This window comes from Fistularia commersonii, chromosome 28 (genome assembly GCF_037954325.1).
Source record: "Fistularia commersonii isolate RoL2024-O1a breed Wild chromosome 28, RoL_Fcom_v1.0, whole genome shotgun sequence".
Classification (NCBI taxonomy): Eukaryota; Metazoa; Chordata; class Actinopteri; order Syngnathiformes; family Fistulariidae; genus Fistularia; species Fistularia commersonii.
Window position 1 is genome coordinate 3,698,575 of NC_141311.1, and position 10,854 is coordinate 3,709,428.

At 41.7% G+C, this 10,854-nt stretch overlaps 1 long non-coding RNA gene across 1 annotated transcript; it reads right to left on the bottom strand.

The window, feature by feature from the left end:
- Positions 1-1,620: 1,620 nt before the first annotated feature.
- On the bottom strand, positions 1,621-6,299 carry LOC147217214 (uncharacterized). Its single transcript, XR_015108970.1, has 3 exons — positions 5,771-6,299; positions 4,093-4,164; positions 1,621-2,711 (listed from the first exon to the last, which is right to left on the bottom strand). It is a non-coding gene; the product is annotated as an uncharacterized LOC147217214 (long non-coding RNA).
- Positions 6,300-10,854: the final 4,555 nt, after the last annotated feature.

Genomic DNA, 10,854 nt, shown 5'->3' on the forward strand with positions numbered 1-10,854 from the left:
GACAAGAGGTTACCCTCCTGTTAAAATTTGTATTTTGAGTCAGGCCGTTTCAAAAGAATACGATTCGCCGGTAACAATTTTGCAGGTTTAGTCTCTCGATTCTTTCTCTTTTCTACCTCAATCTTTGCAGACGGAGCGAGAGGAAGAAAAAAAAAAAAAAAAAAAGACGTCTTCAGACAAGTCCAGACGCCAAAGTTGGGAGCCATCTACTTATTTTTGGAGGATCCTTCGGAGCTGTAATCTACTTGACTGACAGCGGCGCACAATGCCTCTCTCCACACCTAACGAGGAGACATTCGGTGAAAGCAACCGCGGTTCATGAGAGGAGAACGCAGACCGGGAGCGAGGTAAGAGAACTGCACTCAGCCACAAAGAGATAAGGAAGGCGGAAGGCGATAAAAGACGGAGAAGGTGGAGGGGGGTGGAGAAAAAAAAAAAAAAAAGTAAAAACTCCTCACAAGATCTTAAATTTCATTCTTCCAGCTGAACATTTTTTGAGGTAGATCCTCTGTCATTTGGGGCCTCGGCGCGACGCCATATTCTCCCTCCTCACCCACCCCACGGTTTTTAAATGAACTCATCCTTCTAGACAAGGCCTGCGGGACAAGGTATTTAAAGATACGGCGTCATTCATTTGTATAAGTCTGCCGTCTTTTAGAAAAAAAAAAGTAGCGCGTCTCGGCGTTAATAAAACAGGACAAACACGCGGTGAATCAGAATCAGAATCGGAAAAACTTTATTTGTCCCCGAGGGGCTTTTGGGGGGGCACGTGGGGTAGCAGCATCAAAATTGTGAACATAAAGAATTGAAAAAAATTGAAAAAAAGAATATTTTTTTGTGTTGTCTAAATGTTCCTTTTATTTTTTGAGCAGTATATAATATAATATAATATAATATAATATAATATAATACAATATAATATAATATAAAATTATATTATATTATATTATATTATATAATTATAATATATAATAGGAGTACCAGACTTACAGACTTGTTTCAAGGACATTTTATATCATATAATATAAAATTATATTATATTATATTATATTATATTATATTATATTATATTATATTATATTATATTATATTATATTATATGGGAGTAGTATATAATAATGCTAAAAAAAATAAAGGGAACACTTGAACGGCACAATATAACTCCAAGTCCATCACACTTGTGTCAAATCAAACTGTGCACTTTTGGAAGCAACACTGATTTATTTGGACTTGTTTCAAGGACATTACATCACAGTTTGATCAGCCTGTCGTGTGTTTTTCCACTTTCATTTTGACCTTGACTCCAAATCCAGACCTCCATGGGTTAATAAATTTTATTTCCATTAATAATTTTTTGTCTGATTTTGTTTTCGGCACATTCAACAATGTAAAGAGCATAAAATGTATTTAATAAGAAGACTTCATTCATTCAGATCCAGGACGTGTATTTTAGTGTTCCCTTTATTTTTTTGAGCCTTATATATATATATGTATATATATATATATATATGTATATATGAATTCCTGTACAAAATTGTACAATTGAGATAATTACATCAATGATAAATTATGATAATGATGATAAATGGACAAAGGAATCACAGGCGAGGGGACGTGGCTTCCAATCTGAGGTATCCACGCTTTATTGAGGTCAGAATTAAACAATATTTCAACACGACTCAAGTAAAATCGTCCACTTCCTGGATGTCCCGGACGAATAAAACAGTGAGCACGAGGACTGTCGTGACCCTTAGCGACGGCCCCTCTCGAGGTCACTCGAGTCGCGTTGTTTCGGATATCGCCATGGCAACAAGGCCTCTCCAGAGTTCTTCCAAGCGCGAGGAGGACGGAAAATTTGTATCGGACTGACAGTCCAGAGGGAGCGCGAGCGGGAGAAACGCCGCTTTGTGCAATCTGTGTCGCCGCGGTTTCCACACAAGGCATGATACCAGACTTCTTTGGATGCAGCTCATTCAATCATTTCCGTGAAGCGCAGCCGCAACCCTCCTTTTTTTTCCACCGAGGATCATAAAAAAAAAGGTCTATTTCAGCGAAGGCAAATACCACCTTGTGTCCTTAGCCACACTTATCAAACAAAGAGTGATCGGATCGAGCCGCGCGTGCAATCAGATTTGGTCTGATTCGCGGTACAAAACAATCCCGCGGCGACCTAATGAATTCTCTGGAGAGCTGCTCGGAGGAAGCACTTCAATTTAATCTTTTAGATGAAACCAAAAAAAAAAGGCAGTGCATCCATTTGGGGGTGGAGGGGTGTTGTCCCTGATATCTGCTTGACTATTTGGGCGTCCTTTCTAGAAAAACCAGGTGACCTTTCCTGTTATCCATATATACACACACAGATGCAGGAAAACAAATCAATCCGTGCTGCGACAAGGGGTCTGGAGACGGGCAGGCGGCTTCACGCTGTTGTGACCCAGAAGCAGAAAAGCCCTTTGCTGATTGGACGGATAAGCCCGTCGCAGTAAAAATATTAAATAAGTACATCCACAGGAAAGGCGGGAAGGCTGTCCAGACCGGTCGTCCGCAGAACATCCAGCAGAGAGATGGGGCGATCGGACGCCTGTCCTCGGAGAGTTCGATTTCACCCCATGTGTTTTAACACGTATACAAACACCGCCTGCCCGGTTAGCAGAAACCTCTCATTTCGCCAGCTGTCCACGTTTCTTGGCTTCTCGTCTCTCCCCGCTGACCTGCAAAAGGAAGCGGTCTCTATCAATTACGTTCGTCAAACAAGCCCACGTCGCTGCGGCTCTCAGGGATCGGACCCGAGCGCACCCACAGCACTATGACCACCGCGCGGTTTCTCCATTCAAGACACGTACAACAAATCAGAGCTACTGAATCTCTTTAGATTGATCAGCTATATTCATATCTAACACACTTACTGAACAAACAGTCCGTAAATACTATATATATACACTGCTCAAAAAAATAAAGGGAACACTTCAAAAACACATCCTAGATCTAAATGAATGAAATATTCTTATGAAATACTTTGCTCTTTACACAGTTGAATGTGCTGACAACAAAATCACACAAAAATGATCAATGGAAATCAATTGTATCAACCCATGGAGGTCTGGATTAGGAATCACACTCAAAATTAAAGTGTAAAAACAAACTCCAGGCTGATCCAACTTTGATGTAATGTCCTTAAAACAAGTCAAAATGAATCTGTGTTGCTTCTTGAGTGGACACTATGATTTCACAGAAGTGTGATTGACTTGGAGTTACATTGTGTTGTTCAAGTGTTCCCTTTATTTTTTTGAGCAGTATTTATATACTGTATTTTGCCGACCACAATGCGCAATATCAATGAATGGCTCTGTTTTCATTCACAAAGTGCAACGTGTTAAAAGGTGCATGATAAAAATATGGTATATAAAGCGGGAGGATGGAAAAACGTTATATTCAACCAAGGACCGACAACGTCCCCGTGTCAGGTGGGAACGATCCTACAATCAATCAAACAGATTACCAAAGTCGTACAAAAACATTTCGACGGATGTTGGAGTGCAGTGTACCACGTAAAAATTGGTTGGAGGTCAGTAAGCACAACAAGATTTCATACATAAGGCGCGCTGGATTATAAGGCGCATTTTTGAGAAAATGTAAGGAATTTATTTATGGACATAGTGAGAGAGGATATGAAGTTTGTTGGTGTGAGAGAGTGGAATACTGAGATTAGGGTTAGATAGAAATGGTTGATTAGCTGTTTTGACCCCTTAAGGGAAAAGCCGAAATGAGAAGAAGTGCGCGTTGTAGTGCAAAAAATACGGTACATATGTATGTATTAACATCAATATCAATAATATTAATATCAAATTATTTTCTTTAATTGTCTGTGCACCAAATAGCATTAAATCCATGTTTAATGAACGTGGAGCATTTCACGGGCGGCGCTGGATGAAATATTCCAATCTTTCAATGACGTTATTTTGGGCTCAGACTTAAAACACTTGACCTCATAGAACCGAGTCATGCGATCTTTTCTTCTTTTTTTTTTTTTAAACTGCAGGAAACACTGCGGAGGTTTGTTGTTACTGCAGATCATGTGCCTCGGTAACTAACCGTGCGTTACTCGCTGAGACGTCTCCACCTCCGTCACTCTGGACCCAGAAGGAGTCACCTCAACATCTACTTCTGTAGAGAAAAAGGAAAAGGGTCACTGTGAAACAGACTGCAGAGAGATAGATAGATAGATAGATAGATAGATAGATAGATAGATAGATAGATAGATAGATAGATAGATAGATAGATAGATAGATAGATAGATAGATAGACATAACCAAATATGAATAGATACAAAAAGACAGATAGGTAGCTTTTCAAGTAATTTTCCATCTGCTATGAATATGAAGTATAGATATTATCATACACTAAATTCAGGGTAATTTTCCATGTAATTGCCTTTGGACAGTTCCACTGCAAAAAAAAAAAAAAAAAAAAAAAATGTCCACAACAGCGCTCCACGGCTGACAGGACCGCATTAAAATGAATTCATCGGAAAAATGTAATTTATGTTTATACGGATGAAAAAACACTCAGTCCAAACGGTCGGATCCGGGATCAGTGTTTGCACGGGTGCCAGTACAGCAGCCCACTTTTCACCGGCGAAGGTCATAACTTAGGACATGCAGACGCTCGGTCGACGTTTCTCCGTCTCCCCGTCATTTCAATTTTTCGTCCGCCTTCCTCGCCGCAGAAGAAGGCCGTATCGCGGCAGACGTTCTTTGCGCGTGTGAAAAATGATCGCTTCTCGGTTCTGTTGATGCAAAATCCCATTTCTCTGAAGCCGCCCGCTCCCCGGAAAAATCTCTCATTCTAATTTCTCCCGGCTAATCAAGTGTTATTTTCTGGTCGCGTTATTGTTCTCATAATGGCCCGGCCCTAATCACACCGCGATGAGGCTCGGCCGCGTCCACCCCTCTGATGAACCTGCAGCTAATACGTTGCATAAACCTCCGAAAGGACGCTAATGTTAAATCTCCCTTTTCATCTTTCCCAGTGATATTGCGCTTGTATATTTCTCTCTCTGGTGAGAGACGCCGCTGTTATTTCAAATGAAGCCACGAGAGGTTTTCCTTATTTTATTCATGTCGGGATATTATGAGTAGACTTATACGCTGCCTTGCAACTGCGCGATCCAGGACAGTGTGTTTTCTGTCCACGCGGAAACACACGTGACAAAACCACGGTGGACCGAACACAGATAACTTACCGGTTTACTACCTTCCGGCGTCTTTTGACCCTGACTGGAGGATGACTATTGTTTCCAGTTAATACTTTGTGAACTATGTCCCCTATTATAAAACCGTCTTGGGATCAGAGAGCGCCCCGTGCCCCCTCGCCGCCGAAACACACTTCACACTATCGCTGAAATGCACTCGGTAGTGAACAATAGCGACGGCTGGATGTATTCCATCGTTGGCTTGGCAAGAGTTTTATAGGTCAGCGGGGATTAAATAGCTCAAATGAAAAACCTTCCGCTCGCGTTACAGCACATCCACACTTGGCATTAATCTTATCTCTGATATAACAAAGGTTATATTAAGTTGTATTAAAATCCTAAACATGTCTGCGAGGCTCTCGGGAATTAATTCACCTGTTGCAGGGGTGGCTCCCGCAGAGGGTCGCGCGTGCGCTAAACCGCCATCGCCACGGTTTCCCTACCTAACGGGGATATAAACATTAAAATTCCCAAACCGGCACGGAGTTATAGAATGGCATTTAGGAGCGTCAGACTCACGTTGGGCGTCTAATATCTCCATTCGTTGGCTGTTCGTAAACAGGGAGACGCAGCTCTGCGCCAGGCCGAGGCAGAGGGTAAAGAAAGTGTAGCTGCTGTCTCCCGAGCACAGGCCGGAACACACGTCCACGCACATCTGGCAGCAGACGTCACAGCAGCGGTCGGGGCAGCGTCTCCAGTCGTCGCACTCGCACTCGCGGCGGCGGTGGCCGGACGCGCCGCGCTCGTCTTTCCCTCGCAGACAGGAATCGCAGAGCTTGCAAGATCGTAAGCCCATGGGCCTGTCTGTGAAAAACACATACAGCGAGACACCGAGAGACGAGATATCGCCGGAAATCCCCAGAAGGGCAATTGGGGGAAGAAAAACGCGTCTCTCGCTCTCGAGTCCAGATTTCAAGTCGGATTTATATACAAAAGGAATTCTGTGAAAAGAAAAAATGCTGATAATTGGCTGCCGGGTCTGCCCCGAAAGTTTCACGCGCCGAGAGTTAAGTCTGATGTTCTTGCATCATGCAGAATTCTGCAAACAGTCTGGCCGACTTGGAAGCGCGGCGGCTCGATCCCCCGGCTCGGGTCTCCCGCGGGGGAACTCCTCCAGTCTGCTCTAATGACTCCCGCATTCATGAGACGGGGATCGGATCCACCCAGAACGGCAGTTCACGGAATAGCTAATGACCTCGAAATTTGCAAAAAAGTTCACAATTCGTCTTTGTAAACACGAAACCGCAAAATCAAAAAAGATTTTTATTTATTTCCCCCGTTCCGATTATGAAAGTGAACAGAGTGACTCTGTTTGAGGGTCCGTGCTTAATTGTCACATGGCTTCGGGACGGCGATGATCTCAATACGACACAGAGTCGTGTATTCACCGACAAGTTACGAAAAAGATCACAAACCGCTCTTGTGTTTTGGTTTTTTAAATGAAAAAAAATCAAAATCTGCGTAAAGGGCACGATTTCAAAAATGTGTCTAATGTCACAAGACTTTACACTTATGATTTCACTTATTATATGACCCCATGACTTGGGGTGACATAAGGCATGCATGGTAAATGGTACAAAGCACAAGTAGTCATGTAATAAAATATAAATAATTCCCCAAAACGAGATAGTATGGAGTTCCCCAAACCTCAAAACAGTTTATAGTCTGCAGCTGCCAACCAATCATTGGAGCCCTAAATACTGAGCTCGAACGAAAATCGGGCAGAAAAGATCCAACTGCTATTTTTCATCTGATTGCAGTAAAAAGCACAAGGAAGGATAACCAGAAGGGATTTATCTGTACCTGAAAATAACGGGTCCTGATGGTCCGCAGTTTCGCGATGATTTTCCAAGCCTTGGAGTTACTCGGTGCGGTGGTGACATTTTACAAAAATCATTAATCGAAGGAAGGTTGCGCCTCCTTTGGGTTTTGATCTTTTATCTCTGGCGGCACTAGGTTTGCGTCAGCAACCGGCCGGACGGACTGCCACGAAAGTAAGGGTTAAACGTAAAGTGACCCGGGCGGCGAACGAATCCGTCCTTGCGGTTCGAGCCTCAGGTGGCGTTCTCGTCCACGCTTGGTTATGTGCCAGACAAACACCTGCAACGCCCCGATGTGTGCACGAAACCGGTCATTGAGAAAACATGGTTATCAGGACAGATCAGCTTCTCGTATATGGCTGTTTATATACGGCTCTGTCCGCTGGCTCTGAATGGAATGTCAATGAAATCTGTCTGAACAAAGGCTTGAAATAACACAAACCTGAAAAAGCAACAATTCAACATCCAAATTCTGAGTATAGAGATTTGTCTTCTCCCATCTAGAATGAAAACACAGTCTCAGTTGTGATGCCTTGCTATGTTAATGAGTGTAATAGTTTTGCAGAGTCGAGCTTGAACGGGGTTGTTGTGTAACAGTAAGCGTGGTTACGGGGGAACGAATTCTGAATGACTCACCTGAGTTTTTTGTGTTCGAGGGGTTGCAAACAACAACCGTTGATCAGCAACATTAGACTTCATTAATCACAATTCAATGTTTACTGTTTAAAGTAACGTGCAATTCACTGTTCATTTGCACTCTATTATTGTTATTTTGGTAATTTCATGTCACCGTGTGATTGTGACAAACATGTTATTGAGTCTTATGGAAGTCAGGTACATGTGGAGAAATAAACAAACAGACTATTTATGTGAAGACACAGGTGGCTAATAAAGACGGCGATGCACAAGGTTCAATATAAAAGGGGCAGAAATTGATTTCATTTGATACAACATCCCAGGCAAGAAAACAGCATTTCTCCCAAAGTGAGGAGTAGATGGGGAAACTTTGGCTTTGACTTTGAGTGTGTGTTGGTATGTTGGTTTCCAACTCACTCATTAACATAATAAACCATCTCAACTTAGAGCAAACCCCCCCCCTTAGAGCAACCCTGGCACGTAAATACTGAAAACTCCCCGCTTTCTTGGAGAGCTGAAAAAGCCTCTCGGATAAGAGGTGGAATGTCTTCAAGAGAAGAAATCCGATCCAGTTGCCACGATAAGATTTGACAAGGATTAACCATGCCTGGGATGACGACTGAGAACCTCCAAAGACTTAAAACCTGTTAATAAGCAACGAATGCAAGAGCATCTCATATTTAACACCGTTGTTGTGAAAACAACAAGAAACTAAGTTCAATAACTGAAGTTGTCAGCCTCAACACCAAAAATGCTACATTTCCTCTTCTTATCTTATCTTATCTTATCTTATCTTATCTTATCTTATCTTATCTTATCTTATCTTATCTTATCTTATCTTATCTTATCTTATCTTATCTTATCTCATCCAGCCAGTCACCACAGGGCAAAATCTAGACGAGATTAGATGGCAGATATAACAAACAAATTAATAGTATGTTCATGGTATGTCAATAATTTGACTTACAGATAGGGTACTGTGAAAATATTATACAGATGGATATGTGTATTAAATGTAGTAGACATAAAAAATCTTTAATAAAAAGATAACAACAACAATGATAATAATAATGATAATAATTATAATACATTTCCTGTGCAATAACGCTGATTTATACACATAAACACATCATGTAATCAAATGCATGCCACATGTATTTACGGTACATATATTGTTACATTCCTTTAACTTCATTTTCCTTAATTTCCTTTTGATCATTACAGTTTTTTAATTTACTGTTATTATCTGCTATCTTTTTCTTTATTTTTATATACAGTTCTATTTTGATTCTTCAGCAGGAAAAGCTTTCAACAAAGTGATTTCTCCCTTGGGGACCAATAAAGTATTCTGATTCTGATTCTGAAAACAACATAATAACAATAATGATGATTACGACAATAATAACAATAATGACAATAATAACTATGAAAACTCTGATAATTCTGGCAATGATAATAATAATAATAATAATAATAATAATAATAGCAATAGTAATCATAATAATAATAATGACATATAACCATTCATTTTGTCATCTACTCATCCCTAAGCACTCCCGGGTATTTTATTTTGAAAAGTCGTCACTTCCACCTGCAGCTCACTCCTGCACTCGACTCTCTCGTAGGGCTTTTCCATGCATCAGTAAGTGTGCAAGTTAACCCGTGCTGAAATGGCCCGGGAACAAATGTCACCGGAAGGCTTATTTAAAAAGGGAGAAAGAGCCAACAATGAGACCCCAGAAGGACCTCAGAGTGTCAGCAAAAATAAATCTGTATTTATAAGAAAGTACAGCAGCAGGTAACTCTCCCGCTCTGAGTAATATGCAGGGCACGGCTAATTGCTGCAGAATGAAGCCACGAAACCGCACAAGAGACCAAGCGCCCCTGCAATATAAGGCAAAGAAAAAAAAAAAAACATGAACATGACAGATAAAAACAATTATTGAGGGCTGAAATAAGATAACAGAGTTGACTGGATACAAGGAAATCAATTGGAGTCTATTCTCGCCCCCAGTTGGGACTGTCTAGTTGCCGGGAAACAAGCTCAGGGCTCCCGATGATTATGTATTGCGGTAGGTAGATATTGGTGCGGTAATTGTTTAATAGTTACAAAAAAGGCATGTTATAAGGTGCAGGGGTTACATTTCCCCTTTTGGGAAGAGATGGGAGATATACAACAATTTACTCGCTCATTTTCACACCAGATAGATACATAAAACCATTCAACCTGTCATATCTGCGGAGGTCATCCAGGTCATGGCGAGTCTCCTCGGTATCGATCCCATTTACGGCGTTATATGTTTGTGAAAGGTTGCGTCTGGGGCCCCCTCCTCTGTTCAGAGGTGTTTTTTCTGTTTTGACAAAGATGACTTCTTTGACTCCTCTCCAGAACCATCTGTCTTCTCCGATCGGAATTGCCACTATTCACATTCCTTCTTCTTTTCCTTTCAGCTTTCCCCTTCAGGGATCGCCACCGCGAATCAACCCTCTCCACCTAACCCTATTCTCTGTATGCTCCTCTCTCACAACAACTACCTTCATATCCTCTCTCGCTCCATCCATCAATCTTCTCTTTGGTCTTTCTCTAGACCTCCTTACTGACAGCTCCAATTCCAGCATCCATCTACCAATATATCCACGATCCCCCCTCCCTACATGACCCAACCATCTCAGTCTGGCTTCTCTGACCTTCTCTCCAATCATCTAACATGTACTGTCCCTCTAATGGACTCCTTCCTGATCCTATCCATCATCGTCACCCCCAAAAAGAGCCTCGGCATCTTCATCTCCTCACATTCCAATGCAGGTGATCCCCAAAACTTGCTCCTTTGTCCCCAACGAACGACATCCCCAACCAGCTGAGACTCTCTCACTCGACTCTGCTATTTACCTAACAAGAAACCGTAACCTCGACCCGCCCAAAATCCTGGCACTTATATTCCTAAACTCCCCGCGGGTGATTAGAACCGTCTGAAAAAATTCAAGTCCAGTTGGCAAAACAAGATTTCAAGCATTCAACCTCCCATTGGTTCCAATGCTCGTTCTCAAGGCTTTTTAACTACTGAGTATTAATTCTGCATTTTCTTTACACAAGTTTACAATTTAGTTAATTCTTAAATGGCATGTCGAACAGCGCTTATTAAGACT